At 43.3% G+C, this 13,311-nt stretch overlaps 1 pseudogene; it reads right to left on the bottom strand.

Moving 5' to 3' along the window:
* Nucleotides 1-2,193: 2,193 nt before the first annotated feature.
* Nucleotides 2,194-2,311, bottom strand: LOC126420012 (5S ribosomal RNA; annotated as a pseudogene).
* Nucleotides 2,312-13,311: the final 11,000 nt, after the last annotated feature.

The following is a 13,311-nucleotide window of genomic DNA, read 5'->3' as shown; positions in this document are numbered from 1 at the left end:
ATTCCTGACGTCGGCTGGCAGACACAAAGTGATTTTAACCGCGCTACAAGGAGAATACTGTTTCGAATGATAGTCAGAGATTCCTCATTTAGAAGATGCAGTTTGCATTGTATACACCTGAATAGTTGTCTTGCAGTGCTGACGACTCGTGGGTGTGTGTTCCAAGTACTGATCAGTTCCAATGGTACGCATTTCAAACGGAAGTATCATGTATATGAATATAGTAACTGTTCTCGAAAGAACAGATTACTGTTGTTGACCGTGCAGCTTTTCCCTGGAATAAATGATGACTAACTGAAACCCTCAGCTGCCGACAGGTGTTATTGATATAGTCAAAGGGGTAGAGCCACGGGTCGTAACACATCTGAAATCTAACGTCCACTGTTCAAAGTGCCGTCAATGCGAACAAGAGGTGACCGGGACGTGTAATCAATGGCACCCCATACCATCACACCGGGTGATACGCCAGTATGACGATGACGAATACACACTTCCAATGTGCGTTCACCGCGATGTCGCCAAACGTGGATGCGACCGTCATGATGCTGTAAACAGAACCTGGATTCATATGAAAAAATGACGTTTCGCCATTCGTGCACCCAGGTTCGTCGTTGAGTACACCATCGCAGGCGCTCCTGTCTGTGATGCAGCGTCAAGGGTAACCGCAGCCATGATCTCCGAGCTGATAGTTCATGCTGCTGGGAACTTCGTCGAACTGTTCGTGCAGATGGTTGTTGTCTTGCAAACGCCCCCATCTCTTGACTCAGGGACCGAGACGTGGCTGAACGATCCGTTACAGCCATGCGGATAAGATGCCTGTCATCTCGACTGCTAGTGATTCGAGGCCGTTGGGATCCAGCACCGCGTTCCGTATTACCCTCCTGAACCCATCGATTCCATATTCTGCTAACAGTCATTGGATCTCGACCAACGTGAGCAGCAATGCCGCGATACGATAAACCGCAATCGCGATAGGCTACAATCCGATCTTTATCAAAGTCGGAAACGTGATGGTACGCATTTCTCCTCCTTACACGAGGCATCACAACAACGTTTCACCAGGCAACGCCGGTCAACTGCTGTTTTTTGTATGGGAAATCGGTTGGAAACTTTCCTCATGTCAGCACGTTTTAGGTGTCGCCACCGGCGCTAACCTTGTGTGAATGCTCTGAAAAGCTAATCATTTGCATATCACAGCATCGTCTTCCTGTCAGTTAAATTTCGCGTGTGTAGCACGTTATCTTCGTGGTGTAGCAATTTTAATGGCCAGTAGTGTAGTATTCCTGTTAGGATACTATGAACAGTATAGTGAACGTAATATTGTAGCCAAAATGGACATGAATCCAACAGTCGCCACATTTTGAAAAAAGATTGTTTCACCTTCGCCCGCATCTCATGGTCGTGCGGTAGCGTTCTTGTTTCCCACGCCCGGGTTCCCGGGTTCGATTCCCGGCGGGGTCAGGGATTTTCTCTGCCTCGTGATGGCTGGGTGTTGTGTGCTGTCCTTAGGTTAGTTAGGTTTTAGTAGTTCTAAGTTCTAGGGGACTGATGACCATAGATGTTAAGTCTCATAGTGCTCAGAGCCATTTGAACCATGTTTCACCTTCAAGAGCTGCAGATAAATATTCTTTTCTGAGCAACCAGTTTCTTCGGTTCAAGGAACATCATCAATTTCATATACCATTTTCAAAGTTCTAGGCGATATAAAATGAATCTAGCCAAATAATAAAATCAATGAATTCGTCAAATAACAATATAAATTTCATCGTCAGTCGTAAAAATGTGCCAAACAGTGTACTGATTCATATTATAAAAACAGTCAGGATTAACGTTTTGGAGGCTTTCTACGTATTGCAATATTGACGAATTCATGGATTTTATTATTTGACGCTACTGACCGTCAGGATGAACGAACATCACAAGTTTTGAGTGGCTTCCAACACGATGTTGTGATACCGTATAGATTATTTAAGAGGAGCCTAAAACTAAACTCCTCCCGAACAGGCCGTAAAGGCCCAACCGTACCGACCGGCCACCGTGTCATCCTCAGACCATAGGCGTTACTGTATGCGGATATGGCATATGTTCAGCACACCCCTCTCTCGGCCGTATGTCAGTTTCCGAGACCGGAGCTGCTACTTCTCAATCAAGTAGCTCCTTATTTTGCCTCACAAGGGCTGAGTGCACCCCGCTTGCCAACAGCGCTCGGCAGACCGGATGGTCACCCATCCAAGTGCTAGCCTAGCCCTACAGCGCTTAACTTCGGTGATCTGACGTGAATCGGTGTTACCACTGCGGCAAGGCTGTTGGCCGAGGAGGAGTCTGCTGGAGGTAAAAGAAAGTAACTTGGTGGTTCAGTATGAACCTGTATGAATACAATTTAACAAGTAACTGCGATACACTTCATTTTGACTTTGCATCAAATTGATGGTTCATTATACGTGAAAAGTATTCGCAGTGGCGAATACAAACAACCACCAGCTGTACAAGGGAATGACGACAAGAAAAATTTGTGCCTGACCGGGGCTTGAACACGGATTTTTCTTTAACTATCTGTACACGACTCACGACCAGACCTAAACTTCCGTACGTTGTCGTTCTTGCATCACAACCTGTACTTGTAAACTAATTCTGTAATTCCCGTCCAGGGCAGGATATTTAAATTCTATATCGCCACCAGGTATCAGCGGACAAAAGCAATATTGCACTGCCTGTTTTGTTAAGAACAACGATGCAATGCTTCTTCGGACACGCATGCATGCGTACATGCGTGTCCAAAAGAATATAGTGTCGTTCTTCGTAACAGCGCTAAAACTGCAATATTGTATGTATCCGTTCGTTATCTCTGGCAACTCGGTGCACTAATGGTTCTGAACACCAATACACTTACGCAATGAAGCACATATACATATTCTACATCTAAATCTACGTGGATACTCTGCAAATCATATTTAAGTGCCCGGCAGAGGGTTCATCGAACCACTTTCACAATTCTCCATTATTCCAATCTCGTATAGCAAGCGTAAAGAATGAACACCTATATCTTTCTGTACGAGATCTAATTTCCCTTATTTTATCTTGGTGATCGTTCCTCCCTATGTAGGTCGGTGTCAACAAAATATTTTCGCATTCGGAGGAGAAAGTTGGTGATAGTATTTTCGTGAGAAGATTCCGTCGCAACGAAAAACGCCTTTCTTTGAATGATGTCCAGCCCTAATCCTGTATCATTTCTGTGACACTCTCTCCAATATTTCGCGATAATATAAAACGTGCTGCCTTTCTTTCAACTTTTTCGATGTACTGAACTTTTTCGATGTACTCCGCCAGTCCTATCTGGTAATTATCCTACACTGCGCAGTAGTATTCTAAAAGAGGACGGACAAGAGTAGTGTAGGCAGTAGGTCTATTACATTTTCTAGGTATCCTGCCAATAAGACGCAGTCTTTGGTTAGCCTTCCCCACAACATTTTCTATGTCTTCCTCCCAATTGAAGTTGTTCGTAATTGTAATTCCTAGGTATTTAATTGAATTTACGACGTTTAGATTAGACTGATTTATCGTGTAACCGAAGTTTAACGAGTTCCTTTTGGCACTCATGTGGATGACCTCACACTTTTCGTAATTTAGGGTCCCTTAACTTTGAAGGTAGCTAAGTCTAACGTAAGTATCTAGTCGTACCGCCGCTGATTCTCCGCGAACGACAAATGAGACTGAGTGGCAGTTCGCTCAGCCTTAAATTACCTCCCACTAATGCTACCAACAAAACAATAATGTTTAATGTATTTACTTATCAGCCAGGCGCAACGAACAGCTGTGGATACAATTATTTTATGTGGCTATTAAACGAGAGAGCCTTCTGTACTAATGAGATGACACATAATTTGTGGCTATTTTAGTAAAGATCAATGTATTAAAATAGCAGCCGGGCGTTCGAATACGAAAGCCGCGCCGGCCGTGGTGGCCAAGCGGTTAAAGGCGCTACAGTCTGAACCCGCGCGGCCGCTACGGTCGCAGGTTCGAATCCTGCCTCGGGCATGGATGTGTGTGATGTCCTTAGGTTAGTTAGGTTTAAGTAGTTCTAAATTCTAGAGGACTGATGACCTAAGATGCTAAGTCCCATAGTGCTCAGAGCCATTTGAGCCATTTGAACGAAAGCCGCGCCACCCCTCGACGAGAAACACGAAACGCAGCCAGCGCCGCCAGATGAAATTAAGTACGGAAATGCTGCCGCCCGACGGCGAGATAAATTTTTTCAGCTCCGGAGTGAAAGTGTTAAATGTAAGTACAATTACTGTTATTAATCAATTAATCATCTGCTGACACAGGCAACACAACAACACTTCGTCAGGCAGTTACAGTGTCACAACATTAAGTCGCTGAGTGTGGCAGCAATCTGAAACAGAGAACAGTCAACACTGACTGTTTTGAGTGATACCGACTTTTAGGGGCCAGTACGGGGGGCAGATATATTGCAGTCTTAATGTAGCTAGTCTACTGGGGGCTCGTAAGACTCTAGTTTATGCAAGTTATCAATTATTAGCAACAAGATCGGTACATATGCGGTTCGAGGTGCCTCCCCACAATGCCAGTAATGGCGCTAGGGAGGAGATGTTTGACGAGCACTGCTCTCATATGACTCCAACAACGAGTTATATTTGGGCAATGTTTGAAACACAACAAACACAAGTACAGAATGAAAATGTTTAAATTACGCTGCGTTGATGGTACTGCTACAGTTTTAGAATTTACACTAGCAAAATATCTGATAAGGACATTACGATAACAACAAATGTTTTTTTTGGATTTTTGTCAAGATGTATTCAATAAAGGCCATGCATTACTTACCGATAACTGGTATAATTGTGTACATTTGAAAAGCTGACAGATCACTAAGAATACGCATTTGGTTGGTACGCTTCGGCTAAAACGCAAAGGAATTCCGATATAAATTATTACGAACAAATTGAAAAGCGGGGAAGTGATTGTAAAAGAGGGCTGTTAAGGAGTTATGGTCCTGAAATTAAAAGACAACAAAAATGTTTTGCTTCTTTCCACCGCACATTCGAGTGAAATGGAAAAGGTGATAACGAGAAGAGAGATTTGTTGAAAACGGAAAACTGTTACGCAGTTTAATAAGGAAAAACTGGTATTGACGTTTCTGATCAGGCACAGATCTGCAGCGGATAGGCACTTGGCGCAGGGAGTGGCAACTGACCCTTAACATAGAAAAATGTAATGTATTGCGAATACATAGAAGGAATGATCCTTTATTGTATGATTATATGATAGCGGAACAAACACTGGTAGCAGTTGCTTCTGTAAAATATCTGGGAGTATGCGTACGGAACGATTTGAAGTGGAATGATCATATAAAATTAATTGTTGGTAAGGCGGGTGCCAGGTTGAGATTCATTGGGAGAGTTCTTAGAAAATGTACTCCATCAACAAAGGAGGTGGCTTACAAAACACTCGTTCGACCTATACTTGAGTATTGCTCAGCAGTGTGGGATCCGTATCAGGTCGGGTTGTCGGAGAGATAGAGAAGATCCAAAGAAGAGCGGCGCGTTTCGTCACAGGGTTATCTGGTAAGCGTGGTGTTTAGCTCAAGTGGCAGACTCTGCAAGAGAGGCGCTCTGCATCGCGGTGTAGCTTGGTCGCCAGGTTTCGAGAGGGTGCGTTTCTGGATGAGGTATCGACTATATTGCTTCCCCCTACTTATACCTCCCGAGGAGATCACGAATGTAAAATTAGAGAGATTCGAGCTCGCACGGAGGCTTTCAGACAGTCGTTCTTTCCGCGAACCATACGCGACTGGAACAGGAAAGGGAGGTAATGACAGTGGTACGTAAAGTGCCCTCCGCCACACACCGTTGGGTGGCTTGCGGAGTATAAATGTAGATGTAGATGTAGATGGACAGCCCACTGAGAAAGAGAGTAAAATAGTGACAAAAGTTAGCATTTGATCCTGTTTTGAACACCACTGTTATTAACGCGTTATAAGTTTTCCAAGTTGTGATGGTATGAAAAATGTCAAACAGAACACAACGGAAGCAATCAGCAGATACTTACACAGCACTTACATGAGAGAACTCCAGCCAGTGGCGATGTAAGAAGAATCAAACGCGGGTGGGAAACAAAGAAAGGAAAGGCTCATAAAGTGCATAGATATTGTTCGTAACTTTATAAGGCAAACACAAGAACATTCGGGAGCATTGCAGCTATAAGAATAAATAAACAGTTGGTTATGTTTTGTAATATGCGCAAATATAAACGGTATTTGTGTACTGAGTGCTTTAATAAACTTCATTAAAATTACATAATTTGTTTTTAACCGTGAATCAATCGTTCCCGTATCGCACAAAAGAGAAGTGCCCTGCAAGGCTCAGGTGACTTACGCTACCCAAGCGAAAAGTTCGCTGTCAGTCCAACGGAAGTGAAGCCGCAATTAACGTGTTAACTCTGGACGAGACCTGAAAACAATGAACATATCCAGAGTTAGCTGTAGAATGTCCAATTGGTCTTTCTTGGATTCCACTGGGCACACGATCCTAAATGGTTCAAATGGCTCTGAGCACTATGGGACTCAACTGCTGTGGTCGTAAGTCCCCTAGAACTTAGAACTACTTAAATCTAACTAACCTAAGGACATCGCACACATCCATGCCCGAGGCAGGATTCTAACCTGCGACCGTAGCGGTCGTGCGGTTCCAGACTGTAGCGCCTTTTAACCGCTCGGCCACTCCGGCCGGCGCACACGATCCTGATGATGTCTTGAGGTACTATTGTGTGGATACTGTGCGATACTTACGTGATACTACGTTGATACTGTTTGAGAGCAGCCGTGAATTGGTATATATTTGTGTATCATGGATGGGGTCCAATTGGGAACTATTCGCGTGACGTCACGTGGCGGCATAAAATAGTCCTTGCCGTGTGACGCCATTTGAGGGTGCTGGACTTAGTTGCCCCTGAGAAGTAGGCATCTCTGCACTCTTCTTCTGCTGGGTACCGTTCCTGTTGGGAGTACATTTGAAGAAAATCGTGTGGCAACGTGGTTCGGAGTCCACGTTAAATTTGTAGGTCGCAATTAACCGTGCAAAATAACCAGTTCAAAACTGGGAGTAAGGCAAATGCATACTAACTCCAATAGTTTCATGCCACGTGCAACACTGCTGTTCTCACACAAAGCTACGAAAGCGTTTCATAGGACTCTGTGTCCCTTGTAGCCAAAGAATGCCACCTTTCATCTACGACAATTTGTAGGCAATCAACGGCCATGCCTTGGCGACAGTCCTTCTTTCTGCTCGGGTTTCTCAGGGTACGCGAATTTCGTGTTCTCATTACCAGTGCTAGAAGTTTCAATAGTCCCACTTTATCTTAGCAAGTAGCTAAGGAGGAGCATATGTGCAGTTGAAATCTATACAATGTTTACTTCAAAGCAAGTAAACGCACACACGAAAATATGTTTGTAGCTTCTTACGATTTCTTTCTGTGAAATATTTGAAACTGAATAAGGGTTGTAAGCCCAGTTATAAGTTACGCTTTTTATAAAGATAGTCAACTGGGCCTCCGCTATTGGGGACCTAATTACAAATCCGTTGAAAACATTAATTTAACAGCATAAAGTCATGAAAAGTTCCTTGCAATACGCACATGAATCCTCACGGAAGCCACTAAGCTTCAAAGGACACTAAATGAAAAAAGGTCAGGAAAGAATTAATAGTAAAAAAACTGCACTCAGACACTAGAAAAAAGTTAGAATATTTCAAATTCAGTTAGCATTGTAAAGGAAGCATCTGGATACCGCATTAACAACAACAGATACATTGTTTCAAGAAAAAATACAGGTCTTGCGACTCATCGTAAGAGCCTTATAACAGTATTCAATGTTAATAATAATCGTGGTTGCTCTAGCCTAGTGCGAACAAAATCAAGCCAGTCCGATACAATACTATGAATGACGAGTACATGCTTTAGTATTACTATTCTTGTTTCGGCACGGCAACAGTGAATTGTGAACTCCGTGCTGTTTTGTGATTGTTCCATACCTTCACTGCTTTCTCACCCGCCATCAGGGAACTGCATTTCTCTGGAACTCAAAGCTGCATGGCGAGTTGGAATCTCTTTAACACCCGATTGGTAACAAGCTTTCCCACCAATCATTAATCAAAAGAATTTTTCTCCACATGTGGAGTTTCTCACATCACTCAGCAACAATTTTAACTTACTTTTTCCTGTAATGTTTCCATAAAGTGAGGTTCAACAGTAGTAACCATCAGCTGTTTATTTGTCCCATTAGTATTTTACAGGTTTCCTTTATTAACTATAATTGAGGATGCAGGGTTCAACAGATTAGTTAAAAGCATCCCATATTCCTCTGAAGCTGAAAAAATCGAAATTATCCACTGAAATTCTACAAACACCTAACGTAGAGTGTCTTAAAATATTGACAGTCATGCCTCATGTCAAACAGACATCACAGGAAAAACAAGACCTTGTCCTTTTAGTTTTTCCTCTTATGTCTGTGTATTTGAGACGGGGTATGACTGTCAGTATTCTGAGACAAATTGTGTCAGGCGTTTGTGCAGTTTCAGTGGATAGTTTCAATATTGTTCAGCTTCAAAAGAATATGAGATGCTTTTAACTAATCTGTTGCACCCTGCATCCTGGATGACTGTTAATAACTGAAACCGGTGGATGACTAGAGGGACAAATAAACAGCTGATGGTTAAAATGCATTTTATAAAATAAATTACCCTGACTTAATTTGAAATTAAGATTTTTACGGTGTGCTCCAGGAAATACCTAACACAGGCATACATACAGAGGATAGAGAGAAATGCAGGAAAGCGACGAGAAATGCATGATTGAACATAAATGCAGATGCTAGTCAAGCTTGCAAGTAGCACTGTTGTATCTGACGACGAACGATACCTGTGCAATGTCCTCAATACGCTACAAGCGTCAGTCGTGGCCAGAATGAATTCGAGCGTGGGCAAATTCTTAATGCTCGAATTATATGTTCTTCCGCAACCAAGGTTGCCGAAATGTTGGACGTTTCGGGAAGTAGCGTCTCGAAGATTTACACCGAATACAGGGGAACTAGGAAAACACCTCCGCTAAGCCACAGCGCGGATAAGTGCGTGTTGACTGATTGTGACAGATGGTAATTGAAGAGGATTGTGACGACGTAGAAGAGGACGACAGCAGCTAAAGTAGCTCCTAAACTGAATGTCACCCACACGAACCCTGTCGCTCCCAAAAAAACACGAAGGGTGCTCCAGAAACAGGTATTTGTGGGGCGAGATCGAATTTCAAAGCTACGCAGCGGTGATGCAGATGCCGGTAGCAGGAAAACGTGGGGCTGAAGCCACATAGCCTGGTCTATATGGAAGAAAGTCGTCGATTGAGAGTTGTACACTTTTTACAATTTCTAACCGAGTTTACGACCCAAGAGTGGAAAAAGACGTGCATTCGGTGATTGTTTAGGCAGCCATACCGTAGTATTCAATGTGCCCCACGGGTACACTGCAAGATCGCATTACTGCCACTGACTATATTTTGACCGATTACTTCCCTAGCGCAATGTTTGTTCCCCAACGGCGATACTGATTACAAGACGACTGGGCCCCTGTTCACACTCTTCACATCGTCCAGGGCTGGTTTTGTGAACACAGAGGTGAACTGTACCACCTCTGCCGGTCACCACTGTTATCAGATCTCAGATGTAGTCTACTTTGGAGGGAACATGGAATAATCGCTATACACCTCTGTCATCATTACCTCAACGTGCCACAATTTTGTAGGAAGAACGGTTCACTTTTCCCTTAAAAATCATACAGGACCTGTATTTATCCATTCCGAGACGACTGGAAGCTGTTTTGAGTGCCAAAGGTTTGTTTACGCCCTATTAGGCATGGTAATGTGTTGTGTTTCTGATGTTTCCATTTTGTATCAAAACTCCTGTAGAAGAGCGGTGAGCTGTTTAGTAATCAGGTGTAACTGAGTTAAAGCTAGCCTACAAACGAAGGCGCACAAGGGAAATGTTATTTTATGCTTCCATCTATATCACTCAAATAGTCCCAATGTGGATTTCTACCGGATAAACGCGGTTGTAAGCGGCCACACGCATCTTCTCAAAGCGTGAAGTGTAAACACAGGGTCCTGCAGGATCAGTACTTGAGCACAGAAGCGGGACCGTGCCTATATTCGTCACTAAGAACTGCCACTGGGCTTTCTACAAGATAAATGAAATGTTGTGTGGTTAGGTCCTTTCACCGAGTAGTCCTGTAGCCTGATGCCACGTCAGGATAATATGAAGGCAACAACAGCCAGTCACCGAGCGAAGAAAATCTCCGACCCTTCTGTGAATCTAACCCGGGCCCCTTGCGTGGTTTCTCCCTGTATTTTTTTTATCGGAAACGGTAAGTAAACAAAATATCTTTATTTGCACAAGCATAAATACAACAGAAAGGCCATCCTTCCGACGGAATCAACACGAGACGCTACATTCGAACAACGTGAGTAAAAGTTATTATTAACAAGGTGTGGGAAAAAATAATAACAATAATACTGAAGTAAGCTAAGAGGTATGACGCTATAGACAAAGAGGGATGAAGGTGCGGGGGTTGGTAAGACTGCCGGCATCTGCTCGACAGATGGAACGTGGAAGCAGAGCGGGCAGGTGCCAACATTCGAGGCCAGTCAACGGTGTCCCCGGCAACGCTAGCGGGAAGAAGCGCCCGAAACGAGGGCAAAAGCCAAGGAGGAAGGGAGAGTAGAGTTGGGGGAATGACCAGCGTGATATAGTGCATAAAAGAAAGGGTGCAGGGGGCACGTGTCCATGTGTCTACTGTGGCGTTTTTGTTTGTGTCGATTCGATGGTGATGGTTGTCACAGTCTGGTTGACATGGAACACCGTCCGTCGATCGCGACGACTCCGATCTGTAACTTTTGAAAACAAACTCCTCGTTTGGTTGATTTGTTTCAGACACTACCTCATTTAGACTGATATCAGCGTATCGATGGAGCAGCACGCCGGAATGTGTAAGCAGCCCTTGTTTAAAATTGAAGCACTGGCGTTCGAAGTCGTTCGGTCTTCTTCACTTCGAACCCACAGCGACTGCACGACTCGGTACCGCAACAACACTCTTGATCTGAAACAATTAACCAAATATGCTTCGCGTGTCCGCGACAGGCTGATAAGCGTACACGAACTTGATGTCTGTAGTTCTTACGCCCGGTTTTCGAATGAGTGTTCAAACGCAGATAATAGGATACCTTGAATTATGAAGTTCATCACTCAAGCTGGTTCATTAATTAATATAGCGCCGTCAAGGCGTCGCTACGGTGTTAATTCAACAACTAATACAACGTAATTACAGGGATAAAATACTCTTCTGGAAACGTACATAAGGCGTCGTATTTCGGTGTAAACTTGCTGTTCACTGTCGATAAAATCACTAAATCACCTTTAACTCGTGCGTTCTCTCAAGAAATAGGTAATTTCACAATTACACAGTAAATTTCCATTAAATAACGTAGCCGACATGAAGCATTAAGGTTATATTGGAGTTTATTGAACTTTGTAATTATTTAAATGCGTCAGCGATTTTGATATTGACTACAGCTTCCGACAACACGGCGTAACTGTAACTTCTTCGTGATCGCGTGTAGCTGTTTCCTACTTAAGCCTAATAATACAGTATATGTTGGCGGTTGGTATATTGCTGCGTCCTTTGATGTTCGTGACAGTCACAGTTCTCGAAGGTAAGTCCCAGCGTTAATCAGGTATCACACGATTTACTTTTCTTTCGCATATACTAACTGCTCCGTTGTCTGGCTACACCGTAAGTGTTATTTTACTTCGGTTCGAAATTCTGACTAGTACACCAAGTCGATACTGGAAAAAACTTCAGATCGGTTTGAAACAATCTAGTAGCGTTCAATAGGTGGACTGATAAGGTAAGGAATGAGGAGGTTCTACGCAGAATCGGAGAGGAAAGGAATATGTGGAAAACACTGATAAGGAGAAGGGACAGAATGATAGGACATCTGCTAAGACATGAGGGAATGACTTCCATGGTACTAGAGGGAGCTGCAGAGGGCAAAAACTGTGGAGGAAGACAGAGATTGGAATACGTCAAGCAAATAATTGAGGACGTAGGTTGCAAGTGCTACTCTGAGATGAAGAGGTTAGCACAGGAAAGGAATTCGTGGCGGACCGCATCAAATCAGTCAGTAGACTGATGACAAAAAAAAAGGCTTACTACTATTGCGACGTCTACAAGAGACACTAAATTAACATCTCCACTGCAGTGTTCCATTGTAGTCGCAGCGAACTTACAGCCCGATGCGGCTACAGCTCTATTCTGCGGAAAAGTCGACCGAGTAATACGCATGACATATCAACTGATATAGCGAACAGAAAAAAAAATTCAGAAGAATTCTTTTCGTCACACCCTCGTAGACTTTCAGAGTCACTAATTTCTCACTGGAATACCGGAAAAGACTTAGTCGCATAATTAAAGGCTCAGCCTCAGAAAAACTTGTGTGATTTCACACTGCAAAAAGAAATATGACAAAACAAAGAAAGAAGAAAGAGATGTGATGTAGCGGACAATGTATTTAACTACGGTACTGAAAATAATGTTCCTGTGTCACGTGGAAATTGCGTATCAGTCCCCTGACAATTTGTTCCACAACGGTGCCTAAAAATAAAATTTTCGGTACCTTCTCCCACATCTTTCCGAAATAGTGAAGCCCTGGAAAGCCCTGGTCACTATTTTTCCAACTCCGTCCTATTTCTCTTTATTGATTGTCTGGAATAGCTAGCATCTCCTGCAACTCTGTCAAATACACTGTTCATTGCAACTTTTGCTTCTTCATTTACCTCTCCTGACAAAAATATGATGTTGTTGTTGTTGTGGTCTTCAGTCCTGAGACTGGTTTGATGCAGCTCTCCATGCTACTCTATCCTGTGCAAGCTTTTTCATCTCCCCGTACCTACTGCAACCTACATCCTTCTGAATCTGCTTAGTGTATTCATCTCTTGGTCTCCCTCTACGATTTTTACCCTCCACGATGCCCTCCAATACTAAATTGGTGATCCCTTGATGCCTCAGAACATGTCCTACCAACCGATCCCTTCTTCTGGTCAAGTTGTGCCACAAACTTCTCTTCTCCCCAATCCTATTCAATACTTCCTCATTAGTTATGTGATCTACCCATCTAATCTTCAGCATTCTTCTGTAGCACCACATTTCGAAAGCTTCTATTCTCTTCTTGTCCAAACTATTTATCGTCCATGTT

This window comes from Schistocerca serialis, chromosome 9 (genome assembly GCF_023864345.2).
Source record: "Schistocerca serialis cubense isolate TAMUIC-IGC-003099 chromosome 9, iqSchSeri2.2, whole genome shotgun sequence".
Classification (NCBI taxonomy): Eukaryota; Metazoa; Arthropoda; class Insecta; order Orthoptera; family Acrididae; genus Schistocerca; species Schistocerca serialis.
The sequence above is the reverse complement of the archived record's forward strand: the minus strand, read 5'-3'. Positions and strand labels throughout refer to the sequence as shown.